Genomic DNA, 22,705 nt, shown 5'->3' with positions numbered 1-22,705 from the left:
TTTGATTAATATTTCATTATGCTAACGACTGCGCTACACGTTCAATGTGTATTTATCAATTGCAGTATATACGGCGCTGGGAAAACTTCAAAGCCGATTATATGCGTAAATTTACGAAAAACATTAAGAACGGCCTATTTCTCGGCACTTTTTAACAGTGTTCCACGCGCGTGATTCACTACGGAACAGAAAGCAGCCTCAGCCATTTTCATACTGCATACTGCAATCAGAGCACAACGCTGCATAGGCTGTGACTGTACACGATTTTTGAAATAAAAACTACGTAGCTGAAGTGCGATTAAGAAAAACGTCAAAAGCTGTTAATACATTTGAATATCTTAAAGTTTCATTTAGCGTAAATTAGTAATAAGATATGTATTACATAAGTAGGACTTACTTACAACAGCGTAACACCAGTGTACGTGTGCTACGGCTTCCGACCAATCCTCACGTTTGTGTTTGTTTACATCAGGTTTATTCTTACGATGAATGGATTATATAATTTGGAAGGTTGCAGAAGACGGTACTTGGCGGTTCTGAAAGAAGTCAGCGCTGATAGCCGAAGCGTTTCAACTTACAGTTTTAATGTTAACGGAAAACCAATTCAAGAAGATAAAATATATGTTTCTAACAACAAGATGGTGGTGGGATGGACATTTCCTTCACCATGAGAATGAGATTGGTAATGGCAGCTTCTGGTAACTGTGTGTAGGGACTGTGATGTGGGAAGTATTGGACACAATATTATATGGAAGAGAAAGAAGGCTATCTATTTGGGAAGGAACTGATAGGTGAGCTGTAAGTGTTAAGAGAGCCCCCTCTGGGGTGGTTTCCGTTAGCAGCAGATATACCCTATCTGATCGAAAGTATCTGGACACCCCTACGTAGTGTTGAAATGTCAACTGAATGTCACGAGACGGCCGGTGTGGCCGAGCGGTTCTAGGCGCTTCAGTCTGGAACCTCGCGACCGCTACGGTCGCAGGTCCGAATCCTACCTCGGGCATGGATGTGTGTGATGTCCTTACGTTAGTTAGGTTTAAGTAGTTCTACGTCTACGGGACTGATGGCCTCAGATGTTAAGTCCCATAGTGCTCAGAGCCATTTGAACCATTTTTTTTTTAATGTCACGACAGGTGGAACCGCCGGTTTACACGAAGGCAGGGAGGATTGTGTGCTCAGTAGAGAATCGATAACAGCAGAATGGATCAGCCAGCAGAGCTCAGTGACTGCGAACGTGGGCTTGGTCTTTGGATATTACCTGAGTAACGCATCTTTCAGGGACAAGTTGACTATTGGTGATGAGACTGTGCAGTGGAAACGCCAAGGTGTGAGACCCAACTCGCTTTATTTGTTCATGAGACCCAGAAAATATTAGATACAGGCTCCCAGGTAGATGCTATTTTCCTTGACTTCCGGAAGGCGTTCGATACAGTTCCACACTGTCGCCTGATAAACAAAGTAAGAGCCTACGCAATATCAGACCAGCTGTGGCTGGATTGAAGAGTTTTTAGCAAACAGAACACAGCATGTTGTTCTCAATGAAGAGACGTCTACAGACGTTAAAGCAACCTCTGGCGTGCCACAGGGGAGTGTTATGGGACCATTGCTTTTCACAATATATATAAATGACCTAGTAGATAGTGTGGGAAGTTCCATGCGGCTTTTCGCGGGTGATGCTGTAGTATACAGAGAAGTTGCAGCATTAGAAAATTGTAGCGAAATGCAGGAAGATCTGCAGCGGATAGGCACTTGGTGCAAGGAATGGCAACTGACCCTTAACACAGACAAATGTAATGTATTGCGAATACATAGAAAGAAGGATCCTTTATCGTATGATTATATGATAGCGGAACAAACACTGGTAGCGGTTACTTCTGTAAAATATCTGGGAGTATGCGTGCGGAACGATTTGAAGTTGAATGATCATATAAAATTAATTGTTGGTAAGACGGGTACCAGGTTGAGATTCATTGGGAGAGTCCTTAGAAAATGTAGTCCATCAACAAAGGAGTTGGCTTACAAAACACTCGACCTATACTTGAGTATTGCTCATCAGTGTGGGATCCGAACCAGATCGGGTTGACGGAGGAGGTAGAGAAGATCCAAAGAAGAGCGGCGCGTTTCGTCACGGAGTTATTTGGTAAGCGTGATAGCGTGACGGAGATGTTTAGCAAACTCAAGTGGCAGACTCTGCAAGAGAGGCGCTCTGCATCGCGGTGTAGCTTGCTGTCCAGGTTTCGAGAGGGTGCGTTTCTGGTTGAGGTATCAAAGATATTGCTTTCCCCTAATTATACCTCCCGAGGAGATCACGAATGGAAAATTAGAGAGATTCGAGCGCGCACGGAGGCTTTCCGGCAGTCATTCTTCCCGCGAACCATAGGCGACTGGAACAGAAATGGGAGGTAATGACAGCGGCACGTAAAGTGCCCTCCGCCACACACCGCTGGGTGGCTTGCGGAGTATAAATGTAGATGTAGAAGGTACAACCACGGATAAACCAAACCAAGCGGACCTCGTGTAACTTACTGACGAAGAGGGACCGCCGTGCATCGCGGAGGGTGGTTGTAAAAACAGAGCTGGTGCGTTTCTGGCGCCAGCTGCCATTGATTCTCATTTTCTCATTTTCGTCTTTGAGTCGACTTCGATATTGATTGGTCTTCTTCATATCTTTGGCGGCGGGCATTTAACTGCAGCGCGTCCATTCTGCTGGGTCTCTTGTGTGGGGATCCGTGGTGTGAGGTGCAGTGACGTGGGACTGTGTACGTAGGCAGCACGCGGAGATGCCGAGTCGACAAGACGAAGGAGCGTGGCTAGCCTCTACGACGTGTTGAATCGTGCAACGCCGATCCATTGCCCATGGTGATTTGGTTTTCTTAGAGGTTGGAAGGGCAAGTTACTTCGAGTCTGTTAAAAGCTACACGGGCCGAATGAATTGGAGTCGGCGAGTTGCTTCGGTGAGTTGCGTGCATCTTAACTGAACATGCCAGTGTATTTGGAATTGTTCTAGTTGTTTATCACGCAACTCGGTGTCGTGACCTGATACTTGACGGCAGTTGAGGAAGTGTGGCTACGTCCAACAAACCGACATGAAGCATGGCTAAATGCGTAGCTAGAAGTGCAACGAGTGGTGCGTAAGTCGGTGTCTAGCGTTCCAAGCCATGCCGAGATATTTCTTCCATTCTACCTTGTAGTCCATTATTGTAGTTTGGTTTTTTTTTAACTTTAGGACACTATTTTAGTGGTCCTTTTGCGAATTGGTTAAACCCAATTTTACGGGCCGTGACTGGCCAAGTAACTCACGGAGGCTGATTTCATTGAAAGTATTGATCACCTGCTCTCTAGACAAGATTGTATATCTCATACCTCAGAATATTGTCCGCCGCTGATGTGTTTTGTGTTGCAGGTAACTGGCAGTAGTCGACGCGAACAAAGCGGGAGCAGAGTACCACGGTGGCAGTGTGATATTTAAGGCCCTGTTCCCCCTTTACATCTCGGGTTATGTTGTTACTGTCTTGTGATTCCATCCTTCCCGTGAAGAGCTATGGTGTCTGAAGTTCAATTGCAGTGCAGAGTTCAGTACATTTCTATACCATTTGCTGTATCGTGGATCTCTTGTATTGCCTGAAATCCTTCGGTGTGCTACTAATTCACACGCAGTATTGAAGCGGCCTCATTTTAGGGGCTATTGTCATATGGTCATGTTCTAGTAGTAATGATTTTAACAACATTGTTGATTAATCAACTGAGTTAAGTACACTCGAAAACTTGTTTGGTCAAATTACAGCACCTCCTTAGTCGTGGAAGTGATTTTTATTGTAATAAAGCTTTTAGGAATAGTGTTTTATTTAGGAACGTGCTAGCCAAATCTTACAAGATCTGTGTTCTGGCACTTCATGTATTCTTGAGTTGATCGGAAGTAATTAGAGTTCTGATAGGAATCGTGTGGATATTAGTTCCATCTAAGTAATGAAGTTTATCTGAGTTATTTCAACTAGTTATATTCAGTTTTCAAGTTTTTATGGGTCTTGATCCAGTTGAAGAAATTTGTTCGTCATTTATCCAAGTGATCTGGTTTTATAAGGCAATCGCCTTTATTATTGTGGTTGTGATTTGATAATGCTTTATGGCTGAATAAAGAAGTGTGTGGCAACTACAACGGATTACTATTGTGATTTCGGTGTGTCCTTATGACCCACACCCCAAAAACAACGCATGGAACCAGCGGAAGGAATAACTAGTGAATTCCAATGCTCTACCAGCCGTCCAATTAGGGCAGCGAATTAAAAATTATGGGATGCAACGGTTGAGTAGCACCTCATTAGCCACATACGTATGCAATCAGCGCTAAGGGACACTTGAAGTTGTGTAAAGAGGGCCGCCACTGGGCAGTGGGTGACTGGAAATGAGTGATCTGTAGTGAGCAAGAACGCTATGCGTTGTGGCAATTCCATGGAAGGGTCTGAGTGTGTCGAATGCCTGAAGAAGATTACCTGACATCATGTGCAGTGCCAACAATAAAATACAGAGGAGGTGGTGTTATGGCATGGGGGTAACCTAACCTAACCGAACCTAACCTAACCCGTGGTTAGGATGGTGTTCCTTATAGCGCTACAGAAAAACACTAAACGCGGAAGAATATGAACACATTTTACAACATAGTGCACTGCGCACAATAGAGGAGCAGTTCGGAGACGATAATCGTTTGTATCAGCATGAGAATGCACCCTATCACGAAGCAGCATACATGATGCAATGGACTGTCGACAATAACATACCCACAAATAAACTGGTCTGCCACCGTCTCAGACTGAACCCATTGGAGCAGCTTTGGGATGGGTTCGAATGTCGAATTCGCTCCAGACCGCAGCGTCCAGTTCCGCTACATTTCCTGGTTGTCTTGAGGAAGACAGGCTCCCATTCCTCCATAGACATTCAGATCTCATTGAAAGTGTCGCCAGCAGAGTTCAGACCGCCGTAATGGCGAATGGTGGACACTCTCATATTAATGTTCACTAATATGAGTCTGGGTACTTTCGATCAGACAGGGTATTGTGACCCCAAACAAGAAGCATATCCTTTATAAGTTACATAAGGAACAGGCAAAGGTGCATCTCGCTAAGTCGTGTAGGTAAAGTATAACTGTACTGATTGACTGTTCCGACAGTTCCTGGTAGAATATTTTATACGTCATGAATGAACATACACACAACACTGGGATAATATTCTACAAAATTTATTATTTATGTCACAAGCCGGTTTTCGGCTGTTAACGCCATCATCAGGTACAAAGATACGTATGTGGTGCTGTGAAATTTTATTAGATCAAAGATTTTAAACTAGTGCACCTACAAAGTATCTCCGTTTCCAGAGACGAAGAATGTTAGCGTTACGTTTAGCAATAAAATAAGAGGGATAATTTCAGTGTACAGGCGGTGTAAGATTAATAACTAAGATAAAATATGTGACACATTAATTAATGGACTACATACACATTACAGCAGCTGTTCATAGACAAAAATAAATTGAACAATAAATTTAAATGACACGTTCCAAAGGTGTGTCTTAATAAAATACTCTTGTCTTTAATAGTTCCTAAATTAGAGACAGATAAGATACACTAGAGAAATTAATCAGGTAAGTGAAGCAGCTGTGATTATACAAAGTAACATTTTTTAACACGAGAGAAATTATTGTAAATGAAATAAAGGAAAACGGGGCATGCGAGTAAGAGAAGTAATTTACAACATGGCCTGGATGGGATTACAAGTAGTATCTGCATTTAGAAATGGCGAGTAAGGGAACTGTGTCTCGTCCTTCAGTACTAAACATGGGATGATTGACATATATTTATTAATTTCCATTATTTCAGGACAGTTCATCTTCCTTCCTTTATGGATGTGACGTAATACTTCATGTTTCACCTTGTAACTATGGCCTTCTTTAAGCAGCTGGCCTGCAAAAGTAAAGTCTCCTTTTCTAAGTTTCCAACTTTTGCGGCGCATATTGCCCTGGTAGACTGACTTAAATAGAATTTTCCAGTTACTACTAATTTTATATATTCCACTCTTTACCAAAACAGGAGTGCTCTCTTTATCATTGAACAAAAAGTATCCAAAGTGTTGAGCACATAAAATGATGGTTTTACGTTCCTGGATTTAAGTTTTCTCATTACATCCAGTGAGACTTTTTCTAAATTAGGAATTGTGCATCATTTATTGTGTTCTTGACGTACTGGCTCGAGAACAGAGTAAAGAAGAGAGTGCACCTGCTATTTCTGCTTTTTGTGCATTGGGGAGTCAACTAAGGTAGGAGGGTAGCTATTGTTTGATGCTATTTGTTTGATTGCATTTAATTCACTCATGGGGATGGATATTAGGCGATGTGTCATTGAATGATAGGGAGTATGTTTATGGGTCATTGGTTATTGAGAATTGACAGGTATTAGAATGTCTGTGGTGGTACGTTTCCTGTAAATCATGAAAGTATGAATATGGTCACTGATTTCTATGGTTAGATCTAAGTAATTTATACAGTTACACTCAAACTCCATTGTGAATTTTATACTGTTGTGTTTGGAAATTAGTCGCTTGAGGAATTTTTGGAGTTGTCTGGTAGTACCTGTCACTAATCACAACACATCATCAACAGTGTCCAACGTTGGAAGAGAGTGGATTATTTTCCGAAAAACTTTTTTTTCAAAATTGTCCATGAAGATTTCAGCAAGGACAGGACGGAGGGGGGATCCCATAGCCAGGCCATCCAACTATTTTTGTATTCTACCACTGAAACGGGTATAATTTTGTGTTAGACAAGTTTGTGTAGCTAACCTTATGTCATCTGCGACAACCAGCTTAACTCCTGATTTATGCAGTAAGTCTGCTAGATGTTTAGGCACTGCTCAACAGGTGTATTACTGAATATGTTGCTAACATCAAAAGAAACTAGCGTGGCACTAGGGGGGATTTGCATGTCTTTTAACTTGTTCACTAAGTCAATTTAATTAAGAATACCACGCCTAGGTTGAAACTTGGTTTTGCTCTGTATCAGGTCATTTCACTCTCTGGTTACTTTGTAACATGGAACTGAGAATGAAGAGACCACAGTACGGAGTGAGACATTATCTTTATGGAGTCTATAAGATTTTGTTACTGGAGAGATTCAATATAAATAGCTCCTACATAAACAGAATCTAATCTGTTTCGAAGAGCGCTTGGCGTGCTAAAAACTGTAAGAACTTAGGACGAAGCACAATTCTGTAACAAATGCTACTTTCCCTGTCGAAGCTGTTAGCAGATGAAGGAAGATTTCTGCCTCCCCTTCCTACGAGTCTCACACGTTTGAGCATCCTTTCGTGGAATAGGAGGCAAATAGTGCTGTAGGTTGTGGCAATCTTATTTACTTAACAGAGGGAGTGGGACGAACACCATTTCCAGGAGTGGAAAACGAGGTTTCAGCTTACCGACGAAAGGTAAACTCAAAATTCACTGAAGGTAGTAGAAACTGGAGGCATTTGCCTTTCCGTGTTCACATCCTGGTGGAGACCTACGGATAGGCCTCAATTCAGCAGCTTACTTGGTTAATCTTGACAGATGTTCCACACATAATTAGTACGATTTATATCGAAATAATTTGGAAGGAGTCAGTTTACAAGCTACATAGTGGGGAGTCGAGCAGTATCGGTCGGGATACGTTTTTAGATAAAATGTTTGCGGCCAGTCGGATTGTTAATACACTATACTTTTACCTCAAGACATGTTCTATGAATAGCACAGTGTAATGATTTTTATTTTTTATAGTAAACATAATTAAAAGAACTACAATTACAATGCTTGTAGAAAGTGTATTGCAGTATCGGACATTGTCTATTCTATGATAATATAGTTTGTTATTAACACATTGCACTGATACTTACTGAATAACAATAGAAAACATAAACGTGGGAACTTATTGTTGCCGCGTGGTTTAAGGCACCATGTCACGGATTGCACGGCCCTTCCCGCCGGAGGTTCGAGTCCTCCCTCAGGCATGGGTGTGTGTGTTGTTCTTAGTGTAAGCTAGTTTAAGTAGTATGTAAGTCTAGGAACCGATCACCTGAGGAGTTTGGTCCCTTAGGAATTCACACATTTTTGAACTTATTGTTACTCTATCAGCTCAATTCAACAATGTTCAGCTCACTGTTTCACAGAGATCACAAATGAAACACAAAATGATCTCCTGAACCACACACTCATCGTGTGCCCAGCCTCTACACTTGGCACACAGTGCGTAGTCTTCTTCAAATGACTCAAAACACACAACGCGCTTTTCAGTCTCTTCTACTGACCCATTATTTCCAGTAAATTCCAAATTTTTTTCACCGCTTTGCATCTGTCTTTCCATGGCTACCCTTTGCGAGTTTAGTTTTTGGAATACCCGACTTCAGTTCAGCTTTCTTCAACTCTCTTTCAGACTTTAATATTTCCGCTTTTAATCTCCACTCATCTGTGGCGATCGTTTTCTTTTCTAATTATTAAAAACGCTTCAGCTACCTCCCACAAGGTAATTTTATTAGACATTGTCTCACTCACAGCCATTTTCATGCACTCTTCATTGTAGTTTCCTCTTTTTTTCTCATTTTCACCCACGTCAGGGTGAAAAGAAGAAAGAAGAAGAAAATATAAATTAAAAATTGTAATTACTTCTGGCCGATACTGAAAGACAAACGGGTGGCCGGTACGGGAGCCGGCCGGTTTGGCCGAGCGTTTCTAGGCGCATGGTTCTGGAACCGCCCAATCACTACGTTCGCAGGTTCGAATCCTGCCTCGGGCATGAATGTGTGTGATGTCCTTAGGTTAGTTAGGTTTAAGTTGTTCTAAGTTCTAGGGGACTGATGGCCTCAGATGTTAAGTCCCATAGTGCTCAGAGCCATTTGAACCATTTGAACCGGTACGGGACGACAAACACGCAGCTGGATATAGTTATATTGTAATTCTTGTATAGAAATTATCCTGAAACGTTTGGTAGATGCCATTCCCTTCATTCCTTACATGATATAGGTAACCGAAAAAAAGGCGGCGCAGCATGAAGGAATTATCCGACTGGGACGGAAATTGGTAGATGTTTCATGGGAAAGAGCTTCACAAATTGAGCAAGTCAATAACGCGTTGTTCCATTTCCGGTCCTTATGGAAGCAGTTATTTGGCTTGGCATTGATTGATGGAGTTGTTGGAAGTCCTGAGGGATATAGTGCGAAATTCTGTCCAGTTGGGGTATTAGACAGTCAAAATCCCAAGCTGGTTGGTGGACCTGGCCATAATGCTCCAGACGTTCTCAGTTGGGGAGAGATCCGGAGACGTTGCTGGCCAAGGAAGGGTTTGGAAAGCACGAAGACAAGCAGGAGACACTCTCGCCGTGTAAGTTTAGGGTGACCTGCACGAAGGGCAACGTACAGCTGTGCTTTAAGGCGTCCTGCTATGAAAAGAAACGGCACGCCAGCCCATCACGCCTGGTTGTCGGGCAGTATGACAAGCGACAATTAGGTTGGTAACCCACAGTCGTTCAGGGAGTTTTCACTGGTAATCGGGGCTGAGTCCGAATCTGGACTCATCACTAAAGCCGTCGGCACGCGGATCTTGCATCCGAACGTTGAGCGTTGAGTGTGGCGAGTTTCTGACGTCATAGCGTGGAATAGCACGTTCGGGAGTCTTTCCGAACGTGCAGAGCAATATCTGGCATGTCAGACATTCTGAGCGTGCGTCTGAGCGTTGACCAATGAGATGGCACAACGCCACCTACGTCACACGCACGCCGTCTCCCTTCAGTATAGATTTGTGAGGCGCCATATTGGCATTCATATCAAGCCTACACTCCTGGAAATGGAAAAAAGAACACATTGACACCGGTGTGTCAGACCCACCATACTTGCTCCGGACACTGCGAGAGGGCTGTACAAGCAATGATCACACGCACGGCACAGCGGACACACCAGGAACCGCGGTGTTGGCCGTCGAATGGCGCTAGCTGCGCAGCATTTGTGCACCGCCGCCGTCAGTGTCAGCCAGTTTGCCGTGGCATACGGAGCTCCATCGCAGTCTTTAACACTGGTAGCATGCCGCGACAGCGTGGACGTGAACCGTATGTGCAGTTGACGGACTTTGAGCGAGGGCGTATAGTGGGCATGCGGGAGGCCGGGTGGACGTACCGCCGAATTGCTCAACACGTGGGGCGTGAGGTCTCCACAGTACATCGATGTTGTCGCCAGTGGTCGGCGGAAGGTGCACGTGCCCGTCGACCTGGGACCGGACCGCAGCGACGCACGGATGCACGCCAAGACCGTAGGATCCTACGCAGTGCCGTAGGGGACCGCACCGCCACTTCCCAGCAAATTAGGGACACTGTTGCTCCTGGGGTATCGGCGAGGACCATTCGCAACCGTCTCCATGAAGCTGGGCTACGGTCCCTCACACCGTTAGGCCGTCTTCCGCTCACGCCCCAACATCGTGCAGCCCGCCTCCAGTGGTGTCGCGACAGGCGTGAATGGAGGGACGAATGGAGACGTGTCGTCTTCAGCGATGAGAGTCGCTTCTGCCTTGGTGCCAATGATGGTCGTATGTGTGTTTGGCGCCGTGCAGGTGAGCGCCACAATCAGGACTGCATACGACCGAGGCACACAGGGCCAACACCCGGCATCATGGTGTGGGGAGCGATCTCCTACACTGGCCGTACACCACTGGTGATCGTCGAGGGGACACTGAATAGTGCACGGTACATCCAAACCGTCATCGAACCCATCGTTCTACCATTCCTAGACCGGCAAGGGAACTTGCTGTTCCAACAGGACAATGCACGTCCGCATGTATCCCGTGCCACCCAACGTGCTCTAGAAGGTTTACGTCAACTACCCTGGCCAGCAAGATCTCCGGATCTGTCCCCCATTGAGCATGTTTGGGACTGGATGAAGCGTCGTCTCACGCGGTCTGCACGTCCAGCACGAACGCTGGTCCAACTGAGGCGCCAGGTGGAAATGGCATGGCAAGCCGTTCCACAGGACAACATCCAGCATCTCTACGATCGTCTCCATGGGAGAATAGCAGCCTGCATTGCTGCGAAAGGTGGATATACACTGTACTAGTGCCGACATTGTGCATGCTCTGTTGCCTGTGTCTATGTGCCTGTGGTTCTGTCAGTGTGATCATGTGATGTATCTGACCCCAGGAATGTGTCAATAAAGTTTCCCCTTCCTGGGACAATGAATTCACGGTGTTCTTATTTCAATTTCCAGGAGTGTATATGTATATATGCCGTTTCTGAGCACCAGCAAATTGAGAATCATTGGAAAACCCGTTGTTAACTGTGTGATCCGTTCCAATAAAATAATGAGAAACATCATATTCGTGGCAAAAGAATTATTGGAACTGCGTATTATGAGAGTAGGCTATTTGAAGGCAGCGACACACTGAAGATCCACCCAAAGCGCATTGTTCTTGGTACAATTTGTCATAATTAAATTTCAATTAGTAACATATGTACGATTAAGGTTTTCAGCAATGGGTAAGATGGTATGATTAGTCGGTACGGGTACGTTGTCGCAGTAGCGTAATGCCTAGTGTTACTGTCCACTCTTCACATGTTTGATCGGGTGGTGCTTCGCGGCGTGCTCCTTCCAAATTTTTTTTCCTACGTTAGTGTTTTTGTTGGGTTCTGGTACTTTATTATTAGTCTAATATAAGTACATACTATAATATTTGATGTTATAAGTTCACTCTTTTTTTGAGGGGTGACTTTGTTCGATTGGCTCAATCTACAGGACAACTACTTGTATAAAGATATTTTGCTCCTTTTTCTTTTACGCTTCGTAATTCACCTGTTGCAAAGATTCTGCTACTGGGTAGGAACAGCCGGCCGAAGTGGCCGCGCGGTTCTGGCGCTGCAGTCTGGAACCGCGAGACCGCTACGGTCGCAGGTTCGAATCCTGCCTCGAGCATGGATGTGTGTGATGTCCTTAGGTTAGTTAGGTTTAACTAGTTCTAAGTTCTAGGGGACTAATGACCTCAGCAGTTGAGTCCCATAGTGCTCAGAGCCATTTTTTTTTGGGTAGGAACAGTGATCAAGTAAGACTGACCTTGGGGTTTTACTAAAATGTGGGAATGATGAAATAATATTTATATTATGCAGAGAAGTATTCCAAATTTGTACCGCACTGCTTGTAACGGAACTTTTACAAGCCTGTGTCCTTATTGATTGGACATAGTACTTTCCTTTTCGTGGACGATGTGTGATTTACGAACTAGAAACATCCCTCAACTGCCGCTGGAGCGCGTTGCCATCGCGTATACCACGTTGGGGGCCCGCGTAAGGTATGCACAAGTCGCATCGTTCCTGAGTGTTCAGCAGCACGTTGAACTTAGAACGCTCAGCGTTAACGTTCGACAGCACGGTCCGTGTGCCGGCGGCTTAACGATAGTTCTGTTCCAGTCAGTGAGATTTCAGGCCGAAGATACGTCTGGAGACGACCCGTACGACGTTTGAAAACGTCACCTGTACTCTGTACGCTGCAGATCGCCGTTTGTGATCGGGCTGTGAGCGCGTGACCGGCAGTGCGTACCTGACGGCCCGGGCCGGCTGAATGTACGCAGAAACCGCAGCCAGCTCCGTGGCTACGAGCGGGACGTCGCGTCCCCAGCGACAGACAAGACAGGCCGGGAGTCACGTAGCCGCCGTGTTCGTGGAAGCCGCGCTTTCTCCTGGCCCGTGGATCCCACCCGTGGCCACGCCGTGCCACACTCTTCTAGGTATTCCGGGCTGGTATTACGCAGGCGGAGCACCGGTTTCCATTGTAGGAGCTCTCACCGAGACCTGCCGATCGGAGCTGCCAAGAATAGGACCTGCTGGTGTAAGAAATACGGCTTGATCATTTAAAAAACCAAGAGTGTCTCTGCATTTCGCTCACAGCACTGTCTCCCTTCGCAGCGGTAATATTCAAAATGGATCTCGTAGCGAAACTTTTGCAAGGTTACAAACACGTGTACCGCATAGTAATCTTCCCTTTGTCACGTTACCAGTGTCTCTGTGGTGCATTTCACTCGAACAACTTTTTTGGTGCATGGCAAAGAGAACGCCTGTCAAGTTATTGATATGCCTGGTTTTCGGTTCAAACGGTTCAAATGGCTCTAAGCACTATGGGACTTGACATCTGGGGTCATCAGTCCCCTAGACTTAGAACTACTTAAACCTAACTAACCTAAGGACATCACAGACCTCCATGCCCGGGACAGGATTCGAACCTGCGAGCGTAGCAGCAGCGCGATTCCGGACTGAAGCGCCTGGAACCGCTCGGCCACAGCGGCCGGCCTGTTTTTCGGATGCAAATTACACTGAGGTGACAAAAGTCATGAGATACACTACTGGCCATTAAAATAGCTACACCTAGAAGAAATGCAGCTGATAAACGGGTATCCATTGGACAAATATATTATACTAGAACTGACATGTGATTACATTTTCACGCAATTTGGGTGCATAGATCCTGAGAAATCAGTACCCAGAACAACCACCTCTGGCCGTAATAACGGCCTTCATACGCCTGGGCATTGAGTCAGAGCTTGGATGGCGTGTACAGGTACAGTTGCCCATGCAGCTTCAACACGATATCACAGTTCATCAAGAGTAATGACTGGCATATTGTGACGAGCCAGTTGCTCGGCCACCATCGACCAGACGTTTTCAATTGGCGAGAGATCTGGAGAATGTGCTGGCCAGGGCAGCCGTCGAACATTTTCTGTATTCAGAAAGGCCCGTACAAGACCTACAACATGCGGTCGTGCATTATCGCAGGGATCGAATGAATGGTAGAGCCACGGGTCGCAACACATCTGAAATGTAACATTCACCGTTCAAAGTGGCGTCCATGCGAACAAGAGGTGACCGAGACGTGTAACCAATGGCACCCTATACCATCAGGCCGAGTGATACGCCAGTATGGCGATGACGAATACACGCTTCCAATGTGAGTTCACCGCGATGTCGCCAAACAGGGATGCGACCATCATGATGCTGTAAACAGAACCTGGATTCATCCGAAAAAATGACGTTTTGCCATTCGTGCACACTGGTTCGTCGCAGGCGCTCCTGTCTGTGATGCAGCGTCAAGGGTAACCGCAGCCGTGGTCTCCGAGCTGATAGTCCATACTGCTGCAAACGTCGTCGAACTGTTCGTGCATATGGTTGTCGTCTTGCAAACGTCCCCATCTGTTGACTCAGGGATCGAGACGTGGCTGCACGATCAGTTACAGCCATGCGGATAAGATGCCTGTCATCTCGACTGCTAGTGATACGAGGCCGTCGGTATCCAGAACGGCGTTCCGTATTACCCTCCTGAACCCACCGATTCCATATTCTGCTAACAGTCATTGGATCTCGACCAACGCGAGCAGCAATGTCGCGATACGACAAATGGCAATCGCGCTAGGCTACAATCCGACCTGTATCAAAGTCGGAAACGCGATGGTATGCATTTCTCCTCCTTACATGAGGCATCACAACAACATTTCACCAGGCAACGCCGGTCACCTGCTGTTTGTGAGAAATCGGTTGGAAACTTTCCTCATGTCAGCACGTTGTAGGTGAATGGTCTGAAAAGCTAATCATTTGCATATCACAGCATCTTCTTCCTGTCGGTTAAATTTCGCGTCTGTAGCACGTCATATTCGTGGTGTAGCAATTTTAATGTCCAGTAGTGTACCTCCTAACATTGCGTCGCACCTCCTTTTGCTCGGCGTAGTGCAGCAACTCGACGTGGTATGGATCCAAGTCGTGGGAACTCACGTGCAGAAATATTGAGCCATGATGCTGCGTCTTTAGACGTCAATGATTGCGAAAGTGTAGCTGTGCAGGATTTCGTGCAGGAAGTTACCTCTCGATTACGTCCCATAAATGTTCGATGGGTATTTATGTCAGACGATCTGGGTGGCCAGATCATTTGTTCGAATTGTCCAGAATATTCTACAAATCAGTCGCGAACAACTGTGGCCTGGTGACATGGCGTATTGTCATCCATAAAAATTCCTTTGTTGTTTGGTAACATGGAGTCCACGAATGGCTGCAAATGGTGTCCTAGTAACTGAACATATCCATCTACAGTCAATGACCCGTTCAGTGGAACAAGACGACCTAGTCCACATCATTATGGAGCAACAATCAACTTGCACAGTGCCTTGTCGACAACTTGGGTCCATGATTTCGTGCAGTCTGCGCCACACTCGAACCCTACAGTCAGCTCTTAGCAGCTGACACCTGACCAGGCCACGATCAGGATCTAGGTCCAACCGATATGGTCAAGAGCCCAGGAGAGGCGCCGCGGCCGATTTCGTGCTGTCTGCAAAGGCAGTTGCGTCAGTCGTCTGATGCCATAGACCATTAACTCCGAATTTCGCAGCTGTCGGGCGTGGTCGGCAGTTGGATGGGTGACCATCCAGGCGCCATGCGCTGTTGCCATTTTTCGGAGCGCACTCAGCCTCGTGATGCCAATTGAGGAGCTACTCGACCGAATAGTAGCGGCTTCGGTCAAGAATACCATCATAACGACCGGGAGAGCGGTGTGCTGACCCCACGCCCCTCCTATCCGCATCCTCCTCTGGGGATGACACGGCGGTTGGATGGTCCCGGTAGGCCTGAAGACGGAGTGCTTTTTTATGACTTTGGATAACCTCAGCTTTGAGCTCCCAGCGGAACCCGAATGGAATGACTTAGCGCCGTTAGTTTACAATTTATATTAAAGGTCTAGTGGACAATTTTTGAGGCTCCCGGAGGCTATTCATAAATGACACTGTTGTCTATCGCAAGGTTGCAACGCCAGGAGACTGTAGGCACGTGCAGGACGATCTGCTAGAAAACGATGTTTGGTGCAGGGAGTGGCATTTGGGCCTGAAAGTACATAAATGTAACGTCAACGCCCGTGCCGTGCTGGATATGCCGGTTCCCGTAATATCACCGAAGTATCGTCGGATGTGGCCAGTACTTGGATGGGTGACCTTCCGGGTGCGCCGCGGGCTGTTTTCAATTTTCCTTTTGCCTTTACGGGAGAGGGAACAGCAGGGGTGGCGGCGCAAAGTCCCTGACCACCAATTTTTGCCCGCCAATGTTCCGGATTAAATTCCAACCCTCTCCGCAGTGTGCCATGTCGTGAGGACATGTGACACGTTAAGCTCGGCGACCCCCTTGGTTGTAGGATATGTGCCGGCATCGGATTTCACCTTCTCCACACATGGCTCTGAGCACTATCGGACCTAACTTCTGAGGTCATCAGTCCCCTAGAATTTAGAACCACTTAAACATAACTAACGTAAGGACATCACACACATCCATGCCCGAGGCAGGATTCGAACCTGCGACCGTAGCTGTCGCGCGGTTCCAAACTGTAGCGCCTAGAATCGATCGGCCACACTGGCCGGCTCACCTTCTCCCTTCGGTCCAATATGTACATGACACTTCACTACTTACACATCCAGTACAGTCACCTACACTTAACATTCACACTTCGCTAAGGGAAGGTGCCTACTGGCGCGAAGAATACAAAACACCTTTCCAGTTCCTTTCCAGGCGACTGAACCTGCCATTCGGGTTTCCCCAGCCAGTCTTATCATACGACTTAACTTTTAACGTATGTAAATACTGGCGACACATCGCTGGAAACAGTAACTAACATAAAATGTCTAGAAATAGCTTTCTTGAGCGACCTAAAGTGAAGTGATCACGAAAACAAATAGAAAAAGCAGATACCAGGCTGAAGTTCATTCGAAGAATCTCAAGGAAATGTAATTCATCTACGAAAGAAATGGCTTACAAGACGCTCGTTCGAACGATTCTTGAGTACTGTTCCTTAGTCTGGGATCCTTACCCAGTAAGATTAGCAGAAGGAATAGAGGATATCCAACGAATACCCGCAAGCTTCGTTACGGAAATTCTCAATGAATTCTAGTAGCAGACACTGCTAGAGAGGCGTAGTACACAATGTTTTTACTTCCTATATTTTGTTTTAGCCCAGTTTCTTTCGGTATATTCCTCTAGATTTAGGGTGTATAATTATAGGAAAGAACAACGTTTTATTTCACGTGTTTAATGACATAAAATAGCTATAATACACTATACAAAATATTCGTAGATTTACGGGATAAGAAGCTAAAACATTACTTTTGCATCTTTTCGCTGCATTTAGTACGGCACTATTTTGTTCTAAACCTGAGCGATAGTTTCCAATGGCTCTGAGCACTATGGGACTCAACGTCTGAGGTCATCAGTCCCCTAGAACTTAGAACTACTTAAACCTAACTAACCTAGGGACATCACACACATTCATGCCCGAGGCAGGATTCGAACCTGCGACCGTTCCGGTCTCGCGGCTCCAGACTGTAGCGCCTAGAACCGCACGGCCACTCCGGCCGGCAGCGATAGTTTCCTAGAGTTCCTATCTTTGTAGCAACGTACCCATCAAGAACTTCGTTGTTAAGTCTATTTATTTTGACTGTATTTACATTTATTGAGAACATTGAATAAACTTCCTGCCTCAATGTTTGAAGATGGAACTGCTAGTAAAAATGAAATGACCACTTCAAAGTATTTGTAAATAAATTGCTACAGTCATCCATCAAGCTTAGTACCTTACACCAATAAATTTCAGCCGCCAATATTTTTTATTTACTCTCACCTTTAACCCCAAAACGCTTAACTTCGATGAGAGCTTGATATCTCCATTCATCGTCAGCTTTTTGCATCTTGTTTTTTTCACACAAAATTGTAATGACTAAACACATCTCTCACAGACTGTTTTTTCCAGATTTCATGCGTTTTGTGGTTTACATTGTTACACAGCCGATGTAACCGGTCAACTTTTCTTGCTAGTACTGTTGGTATACGGAGGGCGTTCATTAAGTAATGCACCACTTCTTTTCTAAAAGCAGATTGGTTTTATTCGGGATTCAAATACACCATATTATTCCCCTTTCTTTTGGCTACAGAACCCTATCTTTCAACATAATCTCTGATCAAATCGGTCGGAACCAGTGCCTTGCTGCATCAGTAACCACCCCGTCATCCATGTACTGTTTCCCGCGAAGTGCATCCTTCATTGGGCCAAACAGATGGAAGTCGGAGGTACGAGGCCCGGGCTATAGAGTGCATGAGGAAGAACACTCCAGTGAAGCTGTGTGAAACGCTCTCGGATACGCAGACTTGTGTGAGACCTTGCGTTGTCATGGAGATATAGCAGTTCGTTTGGATTTTTTGTGGCAACAAAGGAACTGAAAACGTTTCTTCAATTTCTTGTGTTGTTGTTGTGGTCTTCAGTCCTGCGACTGCTTTGATGCAGCTCTCCATGCTACTCTATCCTGTGCAAGCTTCTTCATCTCCCAGTACCTACTGCAACCTACATCATTCTGAATCTGCTTAGTGTATTCATCTCTTGGTCTCCCTCTACGATTTTTACCCTCCACGCTGCCCTCCAGTACTAAATTGGTGATCCCTTGATGCCTCAGAACATGACCTACCAACCGATCCCTTTTTCTATTCAAGATGTGCCACAGACTCCTCTTCTCTCCAATCCTATTCACTACCTCCTCGTTAGTTATGTGACCTACCCATCTAACCTTCAGCATTCTTCTGTAGCACCTCATTTCGAAAGCTTCTATTCTCTTCTTGTCCAAACTATTTATCGTCCATGTTTCACTTCCATACATGGCCTCACTCCATACAAATACTTTCAGAAACAACTTCCTGACACTTAAATCTATACTCGATGTTAACAAATTTCTCTTCTTCAGAGACGCTTTCCTTGCCATTGCCAGTCTACATTTTATATCCTGTCTGCTTCGACCATCATCAGTTATTTTGCTCCCCAAATAGCAAAACTCCTTTACTACTTTCTTTAAGTGTCTCATTTCCTAATCTAATTCCCTCAGCACCACCCGACTTAATTCGACTACATTCCATTATCCTCGTTTTGCTTTTGTTGGTGTTTATCTTATATCCTCCTTTCAAGACACTGTCCATTCCGTTCAACTGCTCTTCCAAGTCCTTTGCTGTCTGACAGAATTACAATGTCATCGGCGAACCTCAAAGTTTTTATTTCTTCTCCGTGGATTTTAATACCTACTCTGAACTTTTCTTTTGTTTCCTTCACTGCTTGCTCAATATACAGATTGAATAACATAGGGGAGAGGCTACAACCCTGTCTCACTCCCTTCCCAACCACTGTTTCCCTTTCATGTCCCTTGACTCTTATAACTGCCATCTGGTTTCTGTACAAATTGTAAATAGCCTTTCGCTCCATGTATTTTACCCTGCCACCTTCAGAATTTGAAAGAGAGTATTCCAGTCTTGTGTTCTTGTGTAGCACAACCCATTTCAGAGTTGATCGTTGCTCCATGAGGGAGATCTACCACTAGAGATGTCCAGTTGTGCAGCTAGGTGATTGACTGTGATCCGTCGATCACCTCGAATGAGAGTGACCGCACGTTTCAGCATTGCGGGAGACCAGATCTGTGTGCGGATGGCCGCCACGCGGGACATCGCGCAGGTTTGCGCCATCTTGTTGCGACGACAGACGCCTCGCTCAACGACTTACCGTGCTTTCGTTCACTCCAAAAAATGGTTCAAATGGCTCTAAGCACTGTGGGACTTAACATCTGAGGTCATCAGTCCCCTAGACTTAGAACTACTTAAACCTAACTAACCTAAGGACATCACACACATCCACGCCCGAGGCAGGATTCGAACCTGCGACCGGAGCGGTCGCGCGGTTCCAGACTGTAGCGCCTAGAACCGCTCGGCCACATTGGCCGGCCTTTCGTTCACTGCGAAGTCTCCGTAGAAATTCTACAAGTGACTATCAGTATGTGTGATGCTCTGGTTTTCCGCCAAAACAAACTGAATGATAGCTCTCTGCTTGGAACGCCATTTGTCAGGTATAGCGACACCACCTATCAGAACTTCATGAAACTATCGGAGTTGAAGCGGGAATATTCTACGATGTCCCACAACACATTCCGCATTTTTTCAACCGAAATTGGCCGTGAAAAAAAAGTGTTGCGTTACTTATTGAACGACCCTTGTAAAAGTCCAAGTTTCGATGTCTATAACAACGGTAATAGCACACTTAATACAGTAAGCTAAAATTAGACGGACTGTATTCAATAAGTGTTTGAGGGAATCCCCTTTATTAAATCAGTGGGACCACAAAGTAACAATGCATAAAGTAATACCTACTGTAAGTGATAGGGATACCACCTTAAGTTCGATTCACCCCAAATTTCCTTAAATCCCTGTCAAAATGAAATAGGTCTAAACTACACATACGAAATACAAGACGTTTCGCCCTTAAAAAGGGGAAATCTCTAAAAGTAGAAACAGTGGTAGTACATCACGGAGTAGTTTGCTGTTGAAAATTTGATAGCGTACATTCCGATAAGGGTCGGGCAACAGCATTACGAAGGCTTACCGACAACATTTATCGGTGTCGTTTATGGATATCTATTCCGAGTTTCTGTACACTGACGACCATATCATGTGTAAAAAAAAAAGCGCGTGGCACGTGACTTACGTTTTAAGCTATGATGTATCCACATGTACTATGCACATGAGACTGAGTAAAACTCTAAAGTACCTAGTAGTACTTAATAAAGCAACATGTTAAATTAACGATGTTCTTTAAATTTATCGACTCTCTGGTGGCCACCCAGAAAAAGTCAATTAAATTCTCAGTATAGGATCAACTACTGTCTGTATGATTTTCACATGAAGCGTTTCACATTGCGCTTCCACATGAGATCATACAGCCATGGTACTGCCAACCACGATGAATACTAAAGACTGCTACCAGAACGGCGGAAATGGTTATAGCTCTGATATGGCGATTTAATGGGTGACAAACTTCATTATGAATCGTCTTTTGACAAATCAACGTTAAAGAGAATTCTGTGTGCCATTATGTACAGGAGTAAAGCTAACAGCACGAAAGGCTATAGGCAGAACCGAAACGAGATGATAGAACTTAAAACTGATTATGAGTAGATGTAATCGGCAAAGGCCAACAAATGCAGAAGAAAATGATGATGACTAATGACATATTGCAGCCAGGTAGTTAATCCCAACTTTTTCCATAACTCTTGCATTTTATTGTTCTTTCTTATATTTCCTCTTTTCATTTAATTAAATTTGCCTGCAGAGATTGGTGGTAAGGCTGAAAGGTCACTTCTTCATTTTCCTGTTTGTACTACCACATTAATGCCAAATCTCACAAGCTGCTACGGACAAAATTTCCTTCTGTGCTTTCTAAGAACCCTTCGGGCACTTTCCCTCTCAGAAACTGCTTTCCGTCTTATGCGTTTTTGTGCCTATCCTTATCAACATATTTTTATTCTTGGCTCTTGAAAGTTTTGGTATCTATTCCTCGACCTTCCAGAATGTCTTCAACATTTTCGTGAAACGGTTGTGACCACATGAGAATTTGGAGCTCATTTCGCAATGCAAGACGCGTGAGCGTTAAGGCAGAGGCTGGCCGCATTTTGCGGTGTGGTAGGTGCGTGTGACGTAGGCGGGCGCCGCGCGTGCGCCCTGACTCACGTCGCTTTCGTCGTCACACTTATTTACAGTTGTGCGTAGTCCTTGCAAACGAAAAACCGTGCGTCACGTTTTTCATCGCACGAGAAAAACTGTTTGAGAAATGCGCTACAAATATTTGCGAATATGCGTAAACGTGGCTGACAAATCATCTCTGCCAGCAGCTGCATCTTCATCTACATACATACTATGAAACCTACAGCGAAGTGCATGGTTGAGGGTACTTAGCATGGTACCACACATTAGGGATCCTCCCTGTTCCAATCGCATATGGAGCGCGGGAAGAACAACTCTTTAAATACTCCGTGGATGCTGGAATTAGTCCAATTATCTCTTCGAGGTTCCTACGCGAGTGAGGCGGAAGGGTACAAAGGACACATCTAGATCCTTCACCTAATTCTGATTTCTGGAATTTTGTAACCAGGCTTTCGTGGGATAGTTTTCTTCTATCTTCAAAAGTTGCCAACTGAAGTTTTTCATCACTTTCATGACGCTCTCGTGTGTGTCCAACAATATCTCCTGGTGGTCCTGTTTGGTATGGGTCCTACACGCTTGGGAAATATTCTAAGAAGGGACGCAGAAGTGATTCCCAAGCAGCCTCCTCTGACGACTAACTGTATTTTCCCAGTATCCTACCAATGAACCGACGTCTTCCACCTACGTTACCTATGACTGGGCCTACGTGATCATCTCAATTCATATCTCTAAAAATTGTTATGCCTTCATATTTATGTGAGTTGACTGATTCTAATTGAGAATAATTGATACTATAGTCTTAGAATACTACGTTTCATTGTTTCTTGAAATGCAAAATTTTATATTGTGGCACACTTCGGGCAAGCTTTGTACCACTTTGAAATCTTCTCAAGATCTGATTGTACATCTGTGCAGCTTTTCTCAGATAGTACTTCATTATAGATAACTGCATCATGTGCGAAATTTCTGAGGTTGTCATTAATATTGTCTTCAGCGTCACTGATGCTCAACGTGAACAAAAAAGGTCCCAGCACACTTTCCTTTGGCTCGCTTGAAGTTACGTATACTTCTGCTGATGACTCTGCAAGGTGCTGCGTTCTGCCTACCGAGATATACTTATCCCCAGCAGAAATTCTGTTTA

This window comes from Schistocerca americana, chromosome 2 (assembly GCF_021461395.2).
Source record: "Schistocerca americana isolate TAMUIC-IGC-003095 chromosome 2, iqSchAmer2.1, whole genome shotgun sequence".
In the NCBI taxonomy this organism is placed as follows: domain Eukaryota; kingdom Metazoa; phylum Arthropoda; class Insecta; order Orthoptera; family Acrididae; genus Schistocerca; species Schistocerca americana.
This window is presented reverse-complemented; position numbering follows the sequence as displayed.